The following is a 22645-nucleotide window of genomic DNA, read 5'->3' as shown; positions in this document are numbered from 1 at the left end:
GCTTTATGAGTGAGTCTATGTCCCTTGATAAAAATATTTTAATAACGACTATGAATGTACACCTTTCTATATTCACAAGTTTACGGAAATAAATAAAAAAACGACCTGTGTGTTCTATATCCCGGTCAATCTGTAGGTATCCCTAATTGGTACTGAATAAGGATTACAAACTATTATTTTAAGTTTTAGGTCTTACCAGTTTAATATTTAGCAAACAAAAGGTTAAAGTGTACCGACATTTTAGTTATAATAATATCATCAGAACCCCATTAAGTCGTATCGGTCAAAAAGGAGCCACGGGCAGCCCAGCTATATAATGAGGTGCTGAGTGAATCTCTAAACCAATTTTGTTTGTTATATGCAATTACCTTTGCACTTTTAAAATTCTTTTTTTTTATTAGCTGTATTTGGTACTCAATTCTCGAAAGACGGCAAAACTGGATCTTTTAGCAGTAGTATAATTAAGCGGCATTTTTATCATAACACTTAGACGGATTCTTATTATTAAGGCTTGTCACAGATTTAACGTTTCATTTTGCTTTCTTTAAGTATTCTTGTAAGAAAAGCGGAGAAAATGCGGTCCAATTAACTAATGGACGTTTAAATTCAGGCGTCACAATGAATAAGGGCAAAACTCTTTGAAAGTTTCTGTAAATTAAACGTCTTTTCAAAATATACAGGTACAGCTTCTATTATTCACAACACAAAGAAAGTGGCGTTCAATCTACGCATTGTTTACGGATCAGGTATATTGTTCGATATTGAGAAAGACAAAACGGTCAATTTAGACCGTATTAGGTAGTGTTTTTTGGTTTTGTTCTTTGTAACCACATTAAAGGCACGTGACGCGTAAGGTTTCAGCGGTCGCGGGGCAACCTCAATCTTCGCACTGTTATTTTATTTTACCGTTTCACAGTCAGAGTCGACCCCATTTGTCTTTGTTCTCGGTTTCCTATATTTTTGCACGCAAACTCCATTATCTAATTTAGCTCTGGCAGAATGCCAGGTCGGCATCGTTGTTGCGTTCTTTCAGAAAAGAGTTTTATTCCTTTACAATAAACACCTAAGCACATTTGTTTTAATTACGCGAATCCAAATGAGGAAAATTCTCATATACCGCATTTTCCGTTTATTGTGGACTAAATCTCAAGTCGGATACATTTTTGGGCAGAGTTTTGGCAGAAACCCGCATTACCCTGAAGCTTTAGAAAAAAAAAATTGTAATAACAAGGTACGGTGAGTCACAACAAGTTACAAGTTTATTTTGAAATAAAAAAGTAGAATTAATCCAACATTTTTAATATTAAAATATATAGCTATATAAATATAAATATATAGCATATAATATATAGTAATAATTTTCTCAAATGATTTTTAGGCCTCAGGCCCTAATCCGTTAAAGAAAAACCTTTGTTTCTTTTATGTAGAGGCTCCTTAGTCGCGTGGCGCTTTGGGTAATGAAGGGCGATCGGTTGCCTGTGTCCATACACAGGCAACCGATCGCACTTTAAGGCATGTTTTTGCTGCCAACCAATTCTTAAATCTCGCTGACCAAGTAATTATTTTACAGTTCGACTCTTTATTAAGCAGATAAATTATAACAGAAGCAGATCTATATTGGTATAATGTTGACCGCACAGAACTATATCAAGATAGAAGAAAAGAGCTCGGCAATTTGTAGGGAGACCGAGCGTGTAACATTTTGTGTAGGTACTTGACGTCACGAGCGTAATTTAGTGATGAGAAACGTAAGCCGCGCAAAATCAAAAGCATCGATTCATAGATCGATTAGAACACGGCATCGATTCTAAAATATCATTAAGAACCGACATAGGAAATGATAATTCACGTTGACGATTCAACGGAGCCACGCCGTTCTATTGCCAAAATAGTGTTTAGTTTTAAGTTTATGAAATTTATATGTATGTTGGTCTATAAGGTATATGTAATATGGGCCTTGTTGCCCGAATTAAATTTTAAAATAAAAATCACAGAACTATATCAAGATAGAAGGAAAGAGTTCAGCAATTTGTAGAGACCGAGCGTGTAACATTTTGCGTAGGAAACCATTTTTTACGACCAGTTGCTTCAATCCATTAATTTTTAATATTAGGATCATTCGGAAAACTAAAACAAAATTGCAATATAGAAGTAACCATAACCTGTTTGTTAATAATATTTGCTTTGCGCTACGTACATTATATAGCTGCATAATAATATAAGAACGTAATTATCATTTCGTCTGTTTTCAAAATCGATTTTAATAATCGAGTAAGAAAATCGCAGTGTACAGCACTATTCTTACTTTTGACAGAAAAAATGAGAAATCGGCCTTGAGCGTGACTCGACAGTTTGTATAGCTTATTTTTACATCGCTGGTTTTGAACGCACGCCAAGTCTGGCTCGTCAAATTAAAGCCGCAATGGAAAGCTAGCGTTGTCACACAATCGCCCGCTACTGTTTTGATGAAAATAATGAAATAAATAGTTTTTTAATTAATAACAGATATTTAAGGACAAATTGTACTTACCTATGAAAAGAAATACCTCCATTAACAGCTCGAACTTTATTGGTAGTGTTTGAAACAGTTAATTATTGCGCAACAAACCTTTGTTTTTAAAACCTGACGTCGCAAGCAGACATCGATCGGGAGCAGACTGAAGTTCGCGGCGAGCAATGGAGCCACCGGGTCGTCGTTTCGCCACGCGAGGTACATACACTCTTTCCTTCTATCTTGATATAGTTCTGTGGTTGACCGTTTGTGAATTGTTTGCTGAACAACAGTTGTAGCTTGTTATTTATTACCAGTTTTTTTTGTATGCTGTCCAAATGATTTAATGTCTGTTTTTGTCAGTTTTAAAAACGGTTAATTAATTACTTACCAAAAAGTACACATTAATATGGCGCTGATCATTACCCACAAATATAAATAAAAACCACACTTAATTAATCCGAAAACGCATTTATCGATTTTCCCATAAATCAATGTAATCCACTTTATGTAACCATGGCATATTCAATTAGTGTTAACAAAGTGGATAAAGAAAATAATGTAAATATTCAATACCTACTTGCCGATGAGATAATAAATGTGTCATAGACTTGCACTCCTCTCGAATCTTTAGCAAGCCTCTTTCAGAGGCTATAATAAACTGCCCTACCAGAATGGGGTTATATACATCGATTGGAATACGGACTTTTTTTTTGATCTTGTTCACGTGTTACCCACTCTCTTGTTTCTTATATTTTTCGTTAACGTTTCGTAATATCGTTACAATATGGTTTAGATGTTACTGTTGTCTGAATTTCCAATTACCGTAAAACCTCCCAACTACAGTCCAGTACTGCAACTATGGTCCACAAGTTCAAAAGGAAATTAAGTATCAATACCAATGTTCCTTTTGGTTCACTCCGTTTTTTCTTCCATTTATAAACATACCTTGCCTTAGAACTACAAAAAATACAGTAAAAGACACACCTAAACGTAATAATTACAGTAAATTTTGGACCATAGTTGGGAGCTTTGGACAATAGTTGGGAGGTTTTACGGTACTCTATTTTTGTAGAAAACTAAATGTTTATCATGGACGAGTAAGTATTACCCAAGTACACATAAAAAAATATTGTTGTAAATGAACAATCGTATAAAAGAAAATGTGTGTCAGCATTTTAATGATGACAAACATCAATATGACCTGCAAACTGCGTTGTTCGATAGGTAGCTTTTACAAAAAAAAAACACATGAATTAAGGATGACTCACGTTAGACCGGGCCGTGACCGCGCCGGAGCTTCCGGCGCTTACTTTTCTATGTCATGACAGGTGATCACGTGATGCCTTCCATAGAAAACTAAGCGCTGAAAGCTCCGGCCCGGTCACGGCCCGGTCTAACGTGAGTCATCCTTTACACTTTCTCATTTTAGCGTTTTTCCGTTTGCATGCTAAGGTTAGGGAGCCCGGAATCTATTATCTCCGGTTGATAACCCATACTCCTTCCCGCCTGGCTCCACTGCTACATAACAGGGCGTTCATTAATATTTAAAAATATTTTAATATAAGAAAATGTGAGAGTAAAAATAAAAACTTCCATCTGGCAGTCAGTTACTTCAGATAGCGTTCAGCCGCTTGCGCACCCCTACTCGCTCGCAATCGTGATATCACTTTTATTTCCTTAATTTTACTGTCTTAAGACCGTAAAAATGCAAAATATGAATGTGAAATTAAACTATTACCGAAATGTCAAAACTTTAAACAAGAAATTCTGACAGACACCCTTAACCATCGCCATTTAAATAATTTACCTTTCCTTAATTTAATATCTGTTAGGCATTTGTCTCGGTCGTACGAGTAGGTGGTACTCGTACTCCTCAAACTTTGTTTGAAATAACTAACTAGGCAAAGCGCGTTTTGTCCTTATCAATGACTACTGGAACCCTGACGGATGATTGTTGCAACGCTGTATGAAGAGCGGTTCGTCATGAATCATGATGATTCAAATGGATATGCACTTAAATGTTAATATATTTTTCCTTTTTAGGGTTCCGTACCTCAAAAGGAAAAAACGGAACCCTTATAGGATCACTCGTGCGTCTGTCTGTCTGTCTGTCCGTCTATCTGCCCGTCTGTCACAGCCTATTTTCTCCGAAACTACTGGACCAATTAAGTGGAAATTTGGTACACATATCTAAGTTTGTGACCCAAAGATGGACATGTAACGTAAACATATTAATTTTAAACACGGGGGCCATTTTTGGGGGGTAAATGAGAAAATTTAAAAATAAAGTTTGTCAAACTATATCGTGTTACATATCAAATGAAAGAGCTCTTTGTGAGAATACCCAATTTTTTTTATAATTTTAAAGTAAATAGTTTAGAAGTTATTTAAGAAAATAGGCAATAAATGACCACCCCCCCCCCCCTTTATCTCCGAAACTACTGGGTCAAAATTTTTGAAAAAAATACACAAAATAGATCTTTATCTTCACCGGAAAACCTATTAGAAATGTGCAGTCAAGCGTGAGTCGGACTTAATTACTTAGTTTTTGATCCGACCCCTACGGGTTTTTTAAAGACATTTCACATAAAAGATACATTGTTTAAATTGTGTAATGTACGGAACCCTTGGAACGCGAGTCCGACTCGCACTTGGCCGGTTTTTTATTGTGGGACGTACCACATTATTAGGTTGTGAACCTTAATATGCAGATGTCACTAGTGACGTCGTCACAGTTGCAATGATTAAGTTCGCGTTGATTGGCGGATGGTCAGCTGGCGCAATTGGTAACGCATTGGACCGGCAATCCAAGGATGTGGGTTCGAGTCCCACGTTGACCAGAGTTGATCATCGTTGATTTTTTCATTGTGATTGACATCTGTATATACAATTTATAGATTGGATATGCACTTTTTCGTGAAAGTCGCCATACGAACCGTCTACGAGGTTTTTTATCCGTGGTAATTCAACAACTTGACAGTAAATTGTTAAGCTCATATGCCCTTAAAACTCAGGCTGTATTCAACAGACAGATAATAACGTTTTTATCGAGCGGCGAAATTAGTTAATTAATTCACTAGATACATTGAAAGTTGCTTTAATCCCTAATAGTCTTCAGAAAAGGAGATTTAAATCTACACTTACGGTTGAACTGCAGGCTATCGAGATCCGGTCCCTTTCGATAGTGATTCAAGAAAATGCTAATGTCCTGCGATTTAGTGAGTTAACTTTTTATAAGGGACAGAAAAAGGTTGTATCTGCCAAAATAATAATATTAAGTGGCTTCCAGATTTAGATTTTTTGTATTTTAATAACAGTATAAAATATGTATATGCAGCCATTAAGGCGTTATTTTTTTCAATGTACTTACGTATGAACAAGAACGGGGAACCATAAAACAAAACATTATTCCTTAAAAATTACATCTAGAATTCATATCATGACGTGGTCAATGGTCATGATACTACTGGTCAACTATTTAAAAAAGAAAAAGTATTAAGTCAGCTTATTCTACATACTAAACATTAAGTCTGTAAATTGATGATAATTTTGGTCGAATAAAAACGTTAATCAAAAGCCTTATCAGGCCATTATTTTTAAGCTTCAAAACAAATACCACCCAATTATTTAAAAAGCTGCTAAAAATTCAACCTCACGTAATTACATGACATAATTATCATAGCGAAGTAAAGTTGACCTAATTAAATTTTCCTTTAAAACGATCCGTATAGTTTTGTATAGTTCCAGGTGGCTCAAAGTAAGATGTTTTAATTAAGTCTAAGGCCTCGCGATAAATAACTAGTCGGTGGGGCGGCCGGGCCAGCACTAATTGCTAGTATATTTAATCCGGTAAAATACAACGGACCCTGATTTCCATAAGCTTCAATTGTTTGTGCCCCCTGTATACCTGGATCCGATTTAGTTGCGACCATTTCCATTTGTGTTTATCTTTCGGCGACGAACACTGAATAAGTTAAGGAGGAGCCTGTAATTAATTACTTGCGTGTACAAAAGAGACGTATTCTATTTGGTAGGAGTTGTAGATTGAAGTCTTCTTTAATCCATCAGTAATGCAAGTTGTTAATTTTTAAAGCAACGATACTTAAAGAAACCTAGTGATAGAGAGAAGATTTTACTAAGTAAGTATTTATTATTATGCGTTGTTTGTAAGTATATCCTAAAGCTTTTCTTTTATGATGAGTTTGTTTGTGATATTTAACATATTAAGCGTACTTAGGTTAGGGACCTTTTGTTGCAAATGAAACATTTTTCTCAATATCATCAGTGTCAAACTATGTTTTTATGAATCATTTAAATTTAGAGTTAATAAATATAATGTTTTATATTATACATAAAGTTTTTCAGTTGCGTATTCTCACAAAATTCCACAACATCAAGTAAAATACTCGGAATATTATTATGAATTACGAATATTCGAAATTATCAAAATGTTATTAACAAGTTACGGTTATCATTATTACACTGAGGCGGATCCACACGCCGCTCTGGTGTGTGAGCGAGACAATCCGCAGTATCCGCACACCGGAGCGTTGCGGATCCGCGTCCAGTGTAAAGACCGCCTAAAACTCACGTCTTGAACCAAAGTTCTTGAATAACTTGATATCTTTGTAAAAAAACTGTTTTAACCAGAAAAATCCTTCAAATATTCGCTAGAATTATTTTAAGTATGATATCTCAACGACGAGTGGCATGGAACGTTTATGATATTATTCTTTTAGCTTCTTAAGTATGTTTTTTTTGTAATTTTATATATTTTTCAAAGCGTACACGTTTTATTACAAGTGGCTGGGACACGGCAACGCAACACACTTGCTCGTTGCCGTCTATGAAAGCGGCTTAGCCCTTTAGCGCTTTTTCCACTCAACATTGTTAGCTTCATGGACTTGTCTACGTTGTGAAAAATGTGTGTAGGTACGATCAGTATTTTCTTCTAACTAGCTCGCTAAAAAATTGCTCGTGAGTGAAATTTTCACTTTTAATTTTTCAAAAAAAAAAAATTATATTTCCGCGATAGGGACTAGGGATACATAAAATACCCATAATTGGTCCCTATTTCGGAAAAAATATTGAAAAATTAAAAGTGTTAATTTTACTACTTATAAGGATGCCTACTTGGAACTCCATTTTTTTTAATAATACATCTACATTACTTACATAATGTGTTTGTTACAAACAAATCGGTTCAGTAGTTAATTAGATAAAAAAAATGAAAACCAATTTTCTTTTTTGTTTATTTTCTCAAAAACCTGCAGCATTTTAGGGTTAATATTTGGTGAAATAGCATCTTACATCTGAGCTAATAAATTGGCAAAACGGCAATCAATTTGGCTTCTGGAGCCGAGATGCCCCATACAAACACGGCTATACCCTTTACTTCAAAAAGAACATTCTGTACAAAACAAATTTAAGTTTGTGCGAACCTTGTATGAGTAAAAATATTTAAATAAATTTAAAAGTGTAAAAAATACTGCCTTGGGTGAGACTTGAACTCACGGCCTCTGGCTCGATACTCCAGCGCGCTGCCAACTGAGCCACCAACACCTCATCCATAGCCAACGAATCCTTCCACCATATAGGTCTAGGGGATAGTGAGTTCAAGTCTCACCCAAGGCAGTATTTTTTCCACTTTTAAGTTTATTCTAAGCTAAGTAGCTTAGTGGCTTAATAGCATCGTTCGCAGACGTTTCTGCTTGTTAGAAAAATTAAAATTACGTAACTTACTTTCGTGCTGTATAAACTAACAGGCAATATTTCTGCCTTTGGAAAAGCTATTCTAACTCGCACTCAGTTATTTTTGAAAATTATCAGAGAGCAGCCTGCAGCTTATTTTTCACAAGGATTCCCGTATCTAAACCCGACTAAGGTAAGTTTATTTTTGTTCAGTACATTTCTTGTTTACTATCAATCATATTGTTGAGAACCCGCCGTCCTTATATAGTATTCGATTTTAGTTTTCTCTCGTGATATGAAACTCTCAACAAGACGTAACGTGGATCGTTGTACCGTTTCCTAAACGAGAATGGTTTCGAGATGAACGCTTAGTGTATTTTTACTTTTCGCCTCTGAATAAGTGATAACAATCAGAACACTGGAGAGGTAGTCTGTTGTGACGGTAGTTTCCCCGATAAAGTAAACGTACATACCTAAAAGTTTTTCGGCAGTTAGTGTCGATCGAAATCCTAACAAAAGTACTATCGGAATGGTGTAGGTAATGGAACGTTGTAAATCTTTTACTGGACAGCACGGCGTGGCATTTACTACAAAACATTTTTTTCCATTCATCCCAATGGGACACCGATTCCATTTCGTGCGTTCAATACAGCGCCGCTTACAATCACATTCTCTGGCACACGGCAAACCGGACACTAGGAATGCATAACCAATCGTTTTTAGGGTTCCGTAACCAAAGGGTAAAACCCTATTACTGAGACTCCACTGTCCGTCTGTCCGCTGTCTGTCTGTCACCAGGCTGTATCTCAAGAACCGTGATAGCTAGTTTAAATTTTCACAGATGATGTATTTCTGTTGCCACTATAACAAAAAATATTAAAAAGTACGGAACCCACGGTGGGCGAGTCCGACTCGCACTTGTCCGGTTTATTTATTTATTTATAAAGTGTTAAATTATAATTTTGTTTGTTTTCGTCAGTTTGTCGTCGTCAAATCACATCAAATGGTGTCACGTCAAATTGTCATGCCATGAAATTGAATAATAAGAACCTGAGGCTCACTCACAGTATAAACGTTTAAATTCTGAGTTGAATTTTACAATAAATTAATAATAAAACTTAGTAGGTACTTATATACCATAATTAGTATTCCTCCATAAAGAGTATTTTAACAACAACGAAACAAACGAGAAGCAGCTGTTTCAGGAGCCATTTTATATTTTAAACACTCCCGATGCCCACATTACATACAACGACGAGTTTTTGGGAAAAAATGTTTTTGTTTTGAACTGTGTGGAAATGTTTTACCTTATTAATGCATTTTTTTATATATATTTAAGTCTTATTTCAGATCTGTTTACGTTACTTGCAAATTTTAACCAGAAAACTAACGCAAGCTATAAACATTGACACTTGTCTCTTGGATTTTGGTATAGTAAATTATTATTATTTCCGCCATGTATTTTATTGTTTTAATTATTAACAGGGAGCGAAACTCTTATATAAACAACATTGCGACACTCCAATGATTCTTAATGCTTTCATTATACCTAAATATATATATAAAAAAATGTAAATATTATTAATTTAAATTTTATTGTGTACGACCTTCTCCAAATACGACAGTATCTTATATGGTGACTTCAGACTAACACTGACGATATTTGAATCATGTTATTATTATATATTACTTATCTCTTGCGTCGCGCCTGCACTAAGTTATGTATGGCCAAGTACGAGCGAAATGCCTGATAACTGAATGACATCAGTTAGATTTCATTCTGATATCAGTATACCTACGTTCGAATTGTCCTCCATAGATTAGATTAGATTAGATATATTTATTTCACAACATATTATTACAGTACAAATCACATTAATGTCAATTTATAAGAATCTACATTGTGATCGTCAGAAATAAATTTAAAATACTTTAATTACTACTTACTTACTACTTACTTTAATTACTTTTACTTATTTTTTTTAATATGTTTTTATAATTATTAAATCAATTATCAGACAAAGACAATTTTGTTCAAAATAGTTGCTTCAAAATACAAGTTAATCTCTTGGGCTTATTTAGTTTCAGACTTCAGACACACCACACTTATGTATTTAATATCTGGGAGACAACATATAAAAACTCAAAAATGCAAGAATTGCTCGTTTAAAGGTATAAGATAACCAACATATAGAGATCCCCTTCCATGAATAAATCTATACCTACAGCATTTTCTGTACCTAACTGTAAATATAGGATTCCATTGCATCAATTGTTCCTGATACTAATTACCTACCTATATTAATTTTGGACCGCGTTCGATTCCCGTATATGAAGCTTTGTTTATACATTTCTATTTTTATTAAATCGCCCTCGTATCTCCTTAGAACAAATTTCCATATCTCTTTTAGTCAGTACAGGATAGGTTTTCCCTTACTGGCTATTCGGATGAATCATACTGTATATTTGTTGCGAGCGAGAAGCGCTGCAAGCAATAACATATCAATAAGAGATTTTTAAAATGCGAGTATTGTTTTAGTACTTATTATGTTGAAATTCCCATTAGTACTAACCAGGCTTCCACTAAATATAGAAAAAACAGTTTTTTGTGCAGGGCAGGCATGAGTTTAAATAAAGTTTTACTTAATTTAGACTCTGATATATTCAATGATAGCATATGAGCGATAAAGATATTTTAGAAACGCTGCCTCATATCCGCCAGAGAGCAACGATGCTCCAATGTCGGCTGTATAGGTATGAGGTTAGTGATATATCAATTATCATAGAAAGTTTATAATATGTGTGTAAGTATGTATGTATGTAAACACTATTGCACATAATACAGGTTAACATATACAACTAAACAGAAAGTATACAATGTACAAAGGCGAACTTATCCCTGTAAGATATGTGATGTGTGTGTAGATAAAGTAGTGTATGTAATTGTACATAATTAGGCATTAAAACACTTGTATAGTCCTTTTAAGAAACTCACTTCGTTCGTTTCTTAAACCCGGTTTTTTTCTTACTACAGCAATATGGGTATACTAAATGAAAGCTAATGAAAATACCATTTCAAAAATATATGTAAACAGTCGGGTTTTTTGTTTGTTTTAATAACAGTTGCAGTTGAATGAAACTGAAAATTGTACTGCTCTTTATTTTGATGTACTTTATTTATTTTTTGATATATCTGGTTTATTATATTTAGACATTACATAAAGGATATTTACAGTCATTTGGTATAACATTTGGAATTATCCATTCAGTCATTTTCAGTTTCGAGCAGTTCAAAGTCAACTCTGGGTTGTGAAATTTTTGAACGTTTTCTAATAATTTGCTAGACCAAGTAGTGAAAATGTTACAGTACCTATGTTGTATATTTGTGATCTACTCACACAACCCTTTCATTTTGTACCACATGGTTTGTTTAAAAGAAAAAAGTAAAAAAGTTTGTACTGCCGAATTGCCCATCACTTTCACGCTTGTCATCTCATATATTTGTGTTCAGCGGCAGTGGCACGGTCGCATTTTTATCGCTTGTCACTTTCTAACAAGTATGTAAGTGCTAAGGTGACGGGCATAGTGACAGGCGATAAAAATGGAACCATGCTGCACCCGCAAGACATACTGAATGCATTCATACCATATTCACCCATATCCGAGACGACATGAACGAAAACTAACCTAAAGCCTGTTCGGCCACCCTACTAATATAAAACAGGACATTTCGTAGCAGTTACTTTATTAATAGCTTATTTTCTGTTGGTTTTTACGTAAGCTAAGCTTGAACTTCTCAAACCCGAAAAATACAAGCATAAATTTCAGCACAGAATATCTTCACTAAGTTTTATAATTTCATGTCAGTTCAAAACCCTGTATATAATAGTCAACTTTACGTCGTTGAGTCATTATGTACTAAAATAATAGGGGATATTACTGCAATGCTCTGTCACCAGAGTGCAGGACTAGCCTTTTTAGTAAACCATAGAGTTTATACATACAGTACCTTTAACCTTTTGGACGCCAATGACGGATATATCGGCAGCGTAGGTCCAACGCCAAAGACCGATTAATCCGTCACAGACCACAGAGCAACATAGACCTACGTGCATTCGTATAAAGTTCAATTTCAGTTTTGACACTTCGGTGGCGTGGCGTCCGAGTGACAGCTTTTGTGTTTGACACGGCGTCGAGAAGGTTTTTGACAAGTTTTCAGAGATAATAAAATATGACATTGATGCAACAGGGCGGTTTGCTTACAGAGGACCTACCGGGAAACGCGAATCCGAAAATTCGCTATCTGCCTCTTTGTCGAATATGCAAGAGTGACAGAGATGTTCGATAAAGAAATTTTCTTGTTTTACGATAGACCCTCAGATTGTGGTAGTGTAGTAGCGCCCTGGCGCCCCCTACGCAAAGTTTCGCGTAATATTCCCTATTCTTGATCACGAGCAACCATTATCATTTAGCGGTTAATAAATGTGAGGGCGAAAGTCGAAGGTAGCACGAGGGGTTCAAAAATCGCAGACATAACCGTAAAAAGTTTGCGAGTAACCTACGCGCCCTGAATTGGTAACTCAGTGAAATGATCCCGTCCGTCGTTAAAGGAGCAGAGCTGGCGCTTGCGACACCGCGCGTTTACCCCGACACTAAACTTATTATCGTTGATTAGGGATATGACATTGACAACTATGTTCTATCGGTAAAATATTTAATAAGATTTTAATTACACAATGTAGCCCTAGGACTACAAGTACTAGTACCAAAGATAGATATAACTCCGTAATAGATGGATACAGTCTAGAGCAAAAACGTGCCTCGAAAATCAAGAAAATTTGATTCTCGATCAGATGGTGCCACAACCTTTGGCCTACTCTCGTATAGATGGCGTTGATGGTTTCGTTTGTTATTTAACAATTTTAACGCATATCAGTGAAAGAACATGGGTCAAAATAATATAAAAATAATTAAGGCAATTTTTCCTTATCAGCCTTAAAACTCTCGGCTTAAAAATGTATAGAGTATCTATCCGATTTGCATTTGTTACGACTGGATCATTCCGACCTTTTTGGTGAACCTTCTATACTGGATTTATACAACTACGAGTAAGCTAGGAAAGCTATAGTTTTGAACACTGATTTAAACTTCCACGATTTTTACTCGAAACGTCGGAGGTAAATTTAAAACTTACGCGAGTCCCGGCGTTGTGAATAATATTTTTTTTTTGACCATACGGGATATTGTAAGATTTACATGCTGCTTTACTGCGTTTTATTTTTATGAAATCCTAAAAAAAATTTAACTACTCGTGTCGATTTACAGAAAAACCGTACCAAGTAAATTTCTGTAATAAAGTATCTTCATTTCCTGTATGCTACAACAACTAAGGATCAGATTACATTTTGTAGAGAGAATATAAGTATAATACAAATTATATAAGTTTTATTAAATAGAATTATCCATAGGTACATGTTAACATTAAGTGCTGCCAACAAAACTAACAATTGTTCGGAATAACTAAGGAGGCGTGAAAATCTGCAGTCCTAAGTACCTACGAGTACAACCAAATAAAACAATATGAAGCTTGCCATTTCGCTGCGCCTACTTGCCAGGTTTTTGTTGGCCATCACTCAAGTCTTTGCAAGTTCACTCATAAATATGCAAGTCCAGAGTTGTTGGAGTACTCGTCGTATTTTGCCACTTTTAGTTGGATTTACACAATAGAGCCCATTGCATAGGAACTCGCCTGTGAAGTTTCGCTGAGTTACAATATCCGAACGTCATAAATATTCACAACGATTTATACGCGGTTCCAACCACCTTTATCAACAATTTTAATGTCATTATATTGTGACGTTTAGCGTCGCACGTAGAAGGGTTTAAATTAAAATTAAACAAGTTCATCAAGGCCGTGGGTCCTTTTTAACTGAGCCAACACAGATTAACAAAAATCGCGATACAAATCCTCAGTAAAGGATCACTTCCCTTAGTGGTAGCGCGCAGCACTGGTAGAGTGGCCAGCTTCAGTGTTCCGGCTCCGGGACCGCCATAGGAAGGTGTCCGACTTCACTGTTTCGGATCCCGGCCCGCACATGGGAAAGTCCGGAATGCACTGCAGCGTACGCCACGGGATTGGAGAGTCCCAACGTCAATCCTAGACTTGATCCCTAGAATATTGGACATTTTAGAAAATTCACTGCGACATCCGGCCCACAAAGGAAGAAATGTTAGCGACCCTTATGCATGTATATATATATATATATATATAGGTATATATGTTAATCTCTTGGGCTTATTTAGTTTCAGACTTCAGACACACCACACTTCTGTATTTAATAAAACTGTTAGGTATAAACATGAGTATAACAAATCAACCTCACAGTAAATTAGGCTAAACAAATTTCTGTTCGTTCACTGACTACCAACATAACGCACTGGTTTTTTCGAAGTAACGTCAGCTGTTTTTACCGTTGGGGATTGGAAACGTTAGGACGGGACAGGCGTGTTAATCTCACGGTGTCGGGGGCACGTGACGATATTATTTTTCCCGGCATCATATTGAGTGATTAATAATGTTTCCTCTCCCATTATGACGTCTCTCGATATCACTTAGTTTTTAGAAGACTTAGTTAATGGGTTAATCAACAAACCATACTAAACCATAATCATCATTATTCATAGAAATTTTCTTAGTAATTATTCCAATTAATTTCTACTAATTAATTTTACTTGTTTGCTGTCTTGTTACTTAGCAACAAAACAAGTTGTTTATCAAAGTTCGTTAAAGGACCATTTACAGGTGTCGATAAATTTAAGTGATGCTTTGTCGTAATATATCATAATGAGTGTTATTGTATTCTATTTAAAATACTCACGTTGTACGATCGTGTTTCGGTGCCATGTGGAAAGGAACAAACTCAAATGCCTCGCGATTTATCGAAATCATATTTCAGGAACGTGAGGAGGACGGCGAGGCATACCTTTTTGTAATACATTGTCTATAAAGCCACATTTACACTGCCGGGAAAGCAGTATGAGAAAGTTGCTTGTCAATTATCTTGATACAGTGGAGTATCCGAGGGCGCGCTATATCGTAGTTATTGTATAAGAATGATTGGCGACTGGCGACAGCAGCAGCTCTCTTATTCATAGCCATGAAAATGAACGTCACGCAAAGCATTGTTTATTACGTAGAGATGGTTTATCATGACAATTATCTCGGCAGTTTCTTTCTTTCAAATAACCCGTATTTATTAAAGATACACACGTACACGTATTTGTTTTTAATATCAGTGAGAAGCTCTTGTTTAAATGTATTGGTCGGTACGCACGACTTATTTTGAGCTTCATTTTTTACTAGCGACTCGCCCCGGCTTCGCATGGGTAGTTTAACGAATTTACACAAAACCTTTACAAATTACACACCTAAACTTCCCTCAAGAATCACTCTATTGATAGGTGAATAAAACCGCGTCATAATCCTTGCAGTAGTTTTTGAGTTTATCGCGAACATACAGACAGACAGACGCGGCGGGGGACTTTGTTTTATTTGATTTTGTTTTCAATAATATATCACCGCCCAAGTGCAAGTCGGTTTCGCGCACGAAGGGTTCCGTACCATTACGCAAAAAACGGCAAAAAAAATCACGTTAGTTGTATGGGAGCCCCACTTAAATATTTATTTTATTCTGTTTTTAGTATTTGTTGTTATAGCAGTGGCAACAGAAATACATCATCTGTGAAAATTTTAACTGTCTAGCTACCACGGGCCACGGTTCATGAGATACAGCCTGGTGACACATAGACAGACAGACAGACGGACGGACAGCGGAGTCTTAGTAATAGGGTCCCGTTTTTACCGTTTGGATATGGAACCCTAAAAACTGACACGAGAGTAAACGGCTAATTTACAAATTAATAGCCACATTGTGTCGTTGAAACAGATTAACTTCATTCGCTGCGGCCGTAGCATAGTTTTACCGGTATGTAATGAAATGATTTGTAATGACAATGTATCGTAATTAGGACTGAATGGGTTAACAGGTTTTACTACCTACATAATCATAGTGGTACCATTTGTGGAGTTAGTGACTGTGTAAATTGCGAATCTGTTTGCCTTGATAGAAAAGGTAATAAATTGGATCATGCCGTCGAAAATATGACATCAAATTCAGTCATTTGAGTCACATTGGAATTAATAATTCGAAATAATTAATTTATTTTAATTTGCGTTTTGGCATCTTGGCTGTAAGTTTATGCATGTGACTGAAATACAGAAATAAAAGTAGTAATTGAGACTGTAAGACAACCAAGTCAGTAAAATAAAAGAATAGTTCGCGATTATCATTCTATATAGGTACTAAAAATACGTAAGTACGAATATTCAAGTCGGTACGTTACGTAAAGCGAAATTCTTACTCATAAAAATGTCGTGTCATGAACCATAATAGATTAAATTATCTAAACTCATCTCATAATACAATATAAAATTCGTGAGCTTTTTAACCTTATTACTATCAAGCATTAATATATCCATTGTTAATATATCCAATCAAACATTCCTATATCTATGAATCAAACAAATGAGGCATGATAACTTCACGAACAAGCTTTATACTTAATATACTGATAAAGAAAGCCGTAGAATTTACTCTAACACACCCTAAAGTATAGTTCAATTAATCTACAATAAGGAAAGTAAAGAAAATTTAATTGAAATATAAAATTAATTAAAGACCCATACAAAATTCAAACCCTAGGTGCTCAAAAACATCTGAACATGCGTCTAAATAATACAGGCTTTGTTCAGATATTTGTAAACATCTTGGCCGCTTTGATATAACTGATGGCGACTGTACTTGGTCTTTTAAGGGTTTCGTAGTCACTTAGAAACCCTTATGGTTTCGCCATGTCCGTCGGTCTGTCCGCCGCTATGCTCCGTGATCGTTAGTGCTAGACAACTGCAATTTGGCATGATACATTAATCATGCATGGCAACAGAACGGTAAAATAAAAAATACAAAAAGAAATTAAATTAAATCCCATACAAATGTATTTTTTTTTTTGCTTTGACTCAATTGGATAGGTCTATCAAAACGAATAAGGGTCTTCCAGAACCATTCTTTGATATAGTTTATATTTTCGAAAATAATCGCTACGAAAAAAAAAATGTGTCGCCCCCACCATCTAACTTTTGGTCCAAAAAATATGAAAAAAATCGTGAAACTTAATACATACTTTCAATAAAAAATTATTTACAGCTGACATCTTGGTCTTGGTGGTTGGTGGTAAGGTCTTGCCTTGCCGTTTTTGAGTTATTGCAAAAAATCTTCTCTTCTTAGTAAAAACTGGCCAAGTGCAAGTCGGACTCGCCCACCGAGGGTTCCGTACTTTTTAGTATTTGTTGTTATAGCGGCAACAGAAATACATCATCTATGAAAATTTCAACTGTCTAGCTATCACGGTTCATGAGATACAGCCTGCTGACAGACAGACGGACAGACGGACAGCGGAGTCTTAGTAATAGGGTCCCGTTTTTACCCTTTGGGTACGAAACCCTAAAAATGAAGCAGGGTCGCCGGTATACACATGCAGTCGCTTAGTCAGTTGGCAGACTAAAGTGGCAGTGAGCGGGGAACATTGCTCGTTAACCTATCGGCGCTGGGGCAGGAAGGTTTTTGTGTCGCCACCGAGAACCAGTGCGCATTACTGGTCGTTTTAGAGATCATAGGGGAGGCCTATTGTCGTCATGACGTTTTCCTGTTTATAATTATAATGACGATGACTCAAGAAGTAGGTACCAAGTAACCTCCAACTCATACGTCGACGACATCACAATTTGTAATAAATCATATAAAAACATAATAAAGAATTCTAAACAGTTTTTTAAAGTTGGTTAATACGCTGTGAACTGAATAACAATAAGTAGTTATTTGTTTTACAAGGGGGTTAAGTTGTTGTTAACTCCTCGTGCAAGATTGAACAACAGGCGTTGCGAAAGATTCATAAAACGAATATTAAGCGATGCGAGGGTTTCAAGGCACGAGGGTTATTAAACAATCTGCTACCGAGACATTTTCACCACACCAACGCGACGATAATATTAACTGTAAAATTCCAAATCAATTCCAAATTAACGGTTTTTATCATTCAAAATCATCACTTAAAACCACCTTAAAACTCAATTCCACCAGCCAACATGAGGATTGAACAAACAAATGAATGAAGATAAAATGCAATTTTCTCATCAGTTTATGAAGAATAAAGGGAGCTTTTACAAGCTGGTGTGGTGAACATAATATTACGTACTTTATTTTATTAACAGATTATACATGTCATAATTAACATCACCGTTTTGTATCTCATGCAGTTACGAGAACTATTTTATTGTGTTCGAGCGTGTAACGTAATGTTAAGAATCAAGTGGCAAGCATTTGTTCAGTGTAAACGAAGCACCTCCCTTTCCTAAAGTATTGTCTATATCACATTGTCACGAGCACGCGGTGACACAAGTTATTTGTTGGGATATTTCTTTACTCCTGTAATAGGGTGCGTCTTATAAAATATACCAACATTTGATATAATCTAATTTTAATATCATTCACAACATATAATACACGGTAGGGATACCAACAAAAACTATATGTATATAACATATATGGTAGAAATTATCTAACATACTTTGAATATATTCATATATCATATAAAGTTTGTATTGGCTAATTTATATTTATATAACATACATAACTTATTTTATTTTACATTACAAACTACTGGACCAATTACATTGAAATTTGGTATACATATGTAAATTTGTGACCCAAAGACGGACATGTAACGTAAACAAATGAATTTTAAACATGGGGGCCACTTTTGGGGGAAAAATAAAAAAATATTAAACATTAAGTTTTTCAAACTATATCGTGTTACATATCAAATAAAAGAGCTCATTGTGAGAATCTCAAATTTTTTTTTCAATTTTAGGATAAACAGTTTAGAAGTTATTCAAGAAAATGGGCAAAAAATGACCATTCCCCCCCCCCTTTATCTCCAAAACTACTTACAGGAAACCTATTAGAAATGTGCAGTCAAGCGTGAGTCGGACTTAATTACTTAGTTTTTGATCCGACCCCTACGGGTTTTTTAAAGACATTTCACTCACGTTTCACATAAAAAATACATTGTTTAAATTGTATAATGTACGGAACCCTTGGCACGCGAGTCCGACTCGTACTTGGCCGGTTTTTTTAATATGCAGTAAGTAGTTAGAAACTAATAAATCCGTCGTTCAGCATATTTTGTTTGTATGTTTGTATTCACTTTAAAACGTTGCTCTCACATTTTATTTTATATGACTACGCGAAGTATGCTGTAAAGTGATAGTTATCTAGCACATGCACAGGTTTTTCTAAGTAGCGGTAGTGGGCGGCTGGCCGGAGCCAGCAGGGCCCTCGTGTTTAAGGCACGAGATGCACCGAGGAGGCAGGCAATACCCGCTCCCCGGGCCCGTCCACTACGATCCCTAATGAGAGCGCCTTACTCGTTAAATAAATTGGATAAAGACGTTCGTGATCTCTCAAGAACAACTTGAACCTCTTTACTGTGACTAGCAATTAACTAAATTAAAAGATTGTTCGTGCACTTACCGAAATGTCTGAAACGGCCCGAGTTTTTCATGTACCTTTTGTTAATTCTTTTTTAACTAGCGATGTCTACTCACGCTTTTTCCATTTCATAGTTCTTTTAGCTTAAAAGATTTTTTCGTCATTACTTTATCGCTCAATAATTGAATAGTCTTGTTTGGCTCTCTCATTTATCGCATTGTGAGAACTGAAATGCCTAGGCGGATATTTAATCGCGCTATCGGCCGCCGGCAGATTTCACTAATTATGCACAACCCCGAGCACTGACGTTATCAATACCAATAAATTACGTGTTTGTGTGTCAACCTGATAAAATAAATCAGTCAATAACTTAATGTTCTACCGTACCATTTCATTTATCTGTAATTGTGGGGAGTACTTTACTCCTGGAGGCGGAAATGGAGGGGTATTTATACGATTTTATAGTTATTATTATAAGTACACTCATAAAAGTTATAATCATTTTAGAACGGGGTTCTCACTTTAGATGCTATAGCCATAATAATAATAATATAAGCCCTTTATTCTAAATAAATTCATAAAATTACATTTGAATTAATTAACCCTAAACCTACGGGGACTTTGAACACCCAGTCACCGCTCAATACGGGCATGTATTGGCGAGAGTCAGCGGTTGGACATAATTTCACTTACTTGTAACTTTTGAAGTACTACAGTTACGTGCTTGAAATTTCACACACACATTAAGTATAATATGCTTAATTAATAACTAGTCACTTGGTGTATTATTCACTAATATTTATTATTTCACACTTAATATTAATCACGAAGAAATTGAAGAATTTTAAGTTACTATTAGCGAATTTCTCAAGATTAAGTTTTAAATTATTAGTTTATTATACCTATATGTAACACAACTAAATACTTAAATGATGATAATTATTGAAATATTGCAAAAAATCAATTACTTGAAATGTTGCATAGAAACAAATCTCTGCTACTGACGAATAATAGTGATGTGCGCATATTGATACAACTGTCGATATTTCTGTAAGTACGGGATAGAAGCTCAGCAAGTTATGTTTTTAGTAAAAAAATATTATTTTCCAATTTTGTAACTTTTTGGACAAAGAAAATTCAAAAAACTAAAAATCATTCAAAACACCCACACGTATCACTCCTACAACAAGTCGATGATATATAAAACAACACTAGGACGGCCATATTGAGTTCAATTATTTGCGCTTCTGCAGTACGGGTGTCAACCCCAGTTGACAGCAAAAAAGCGGTAATTTTAAAAATATGTTTATGTCAGAGCCATCTACCGAAACATTATGATATTTTTTTCTTTGCACCTATATTAATCCCAATGCATAATGTGACCGCTATCACCAAGACACAGGGTCTCGTTTTGATTAAAAAAATATTGAACATGAACATATCTTCGATCAACTATAGTTGACACCCGTACTGCAGCGGTGTTGCCTTACTGGCAACTCTGGTTGACACCCGTAGGTAAAGGGTTAATTTATAAGATAATTATATAATATTTCAATTTCTATTAAGTATGATATTTGAGTTTATTTTTTCTTTATTTTATATAGTTTATTTGGTTGCCCATTGTTGGGCAAAGGCCTCCTCCATCAAATGCCATGACTTTCTGTCGGCCGCCAGTCTTGTCCAGGTATGTATGGCCCGCAAACAGCTTAGTAGTATGTCATGATTCCATCTGCGCCGGGGACGACGCTGTGGTCGTTTGTCTTCATGCGGCCACCAGTGGAGTACCCGTTCGCTCCATCTTCCATCTTGAGCTCGGGCTACATGTCCTGCCCATCTCTACTTTGTTCTGCAGGCCACATCCACCACACATTTCAGCCCTGTCCTCTGCCTTGCTATATAGTTGCTATAGCCATTAAAGATTATTCAAAATAATCATCAACCTGTTAATAGTGTTTCTTTGGTGCAGTCAGCATCTAAAGTAAGGGATTGGACTACGCTTCTCTAATAGATTATTCTATTATATTAATCCATACTTCCATACTTATATTATAAATGCGAAAGTGTGTCCGTCTGTCTGTCTGTTACCTCTTCACGCTTAAACCGCTGAACCGATTTAGTTGAAATTTGGTATAGAGATAGTTTGATTCCCGGGGAAGGACATAGGATAGTTTTTACCCTGAAAATCATCCCTTAAGAGGGTGAAAAGTGGAGTGGAATCATGGTGGAATTGAGATAATTAATGAGTTGTATAATTTGTATTATGCTCAAATTTAATGATTGCTATAAGACTTTCTCCAGGCGCTAAAGTTACACTAGCTGCTGTTACTGATTCCACACAGACGAAGTCGCTGGCAAAAGCTAGTAAAAAATATGTCCAAAAAAAACTGTCGGCGGCCGATCGTGATATCCGCCAGATCATGAAAGTCCTAGGCATATCGTGAAAGGTGAAGACCATTTTCAGGCCTATGGAACTTTCCGTGCGAGCTCGGATTTATGCCTACGAATCTCGTCCCGCCGGCAGTACAAAAGCCAGCTAGTTGGTTGCCAGTACCACACGCGCTCACACACGCACGTCACCGCGCGCTATGCCATGCCAATGAAATGTCTTCGTTACGTACTATTAAATTGTTTTACAGATGTAGGTAATGTTTTTACGATACATTAATAGTTAGATATCTACCTAAGACACCTAATTATTTGAAAGAAGCGTCGGCAACCCTAGCGTTGTGTCGGCGCGCGCGCGCGGTGCGGGGAGCGGCGCGTTGAAGGTCGTTGTATTTTTGTGTAGGTATCAAAACGTATTTGCCTTTTCTTTGAGAGATAAGTATCTGTTCGTAAGAACTTGTATATAATC

General features: G+C 35.9%; 1 long non-coding RNA gene and 1 other non-coding gene across 3 annotated transcripts in view; both read left to right on the top strand.

Moving 5' to 3' along the window:
- The window catches only part of LOC134751414 (uncharacterized), a 440348-nt gene that overhangs the window by 121137 nt on the left and 296566 nt on the right, over positions 1–22645 (top strand). The window lies entirely within an intron of this gene.
- On the top strand, positions 5263–5334 carry Trnaa-ggc (transfer RNA alanine (anticodon GGC)). The gene has a single exon. It is a non-coding gene; the product is annotated as a tRNA-Ala (tRNA).

Source organism: Cydia strobilella, chromosome 2 (assembly GCF_947568885.1).
Source record: "Cydia strobilella chromosome 2, ilCydStro3.1, whole genome shotgun sequence".
In the NCBI taxonomy this organism is placed as follows: Eukaryota; Metazoa; Arthropoda; class Insecta; order Lepidoptera; family Tortricidae; genus Cydia; species Cydia strobilella.
This window is presented reverse-complemented; position numbering and strand designations above follow the sequence as displayed.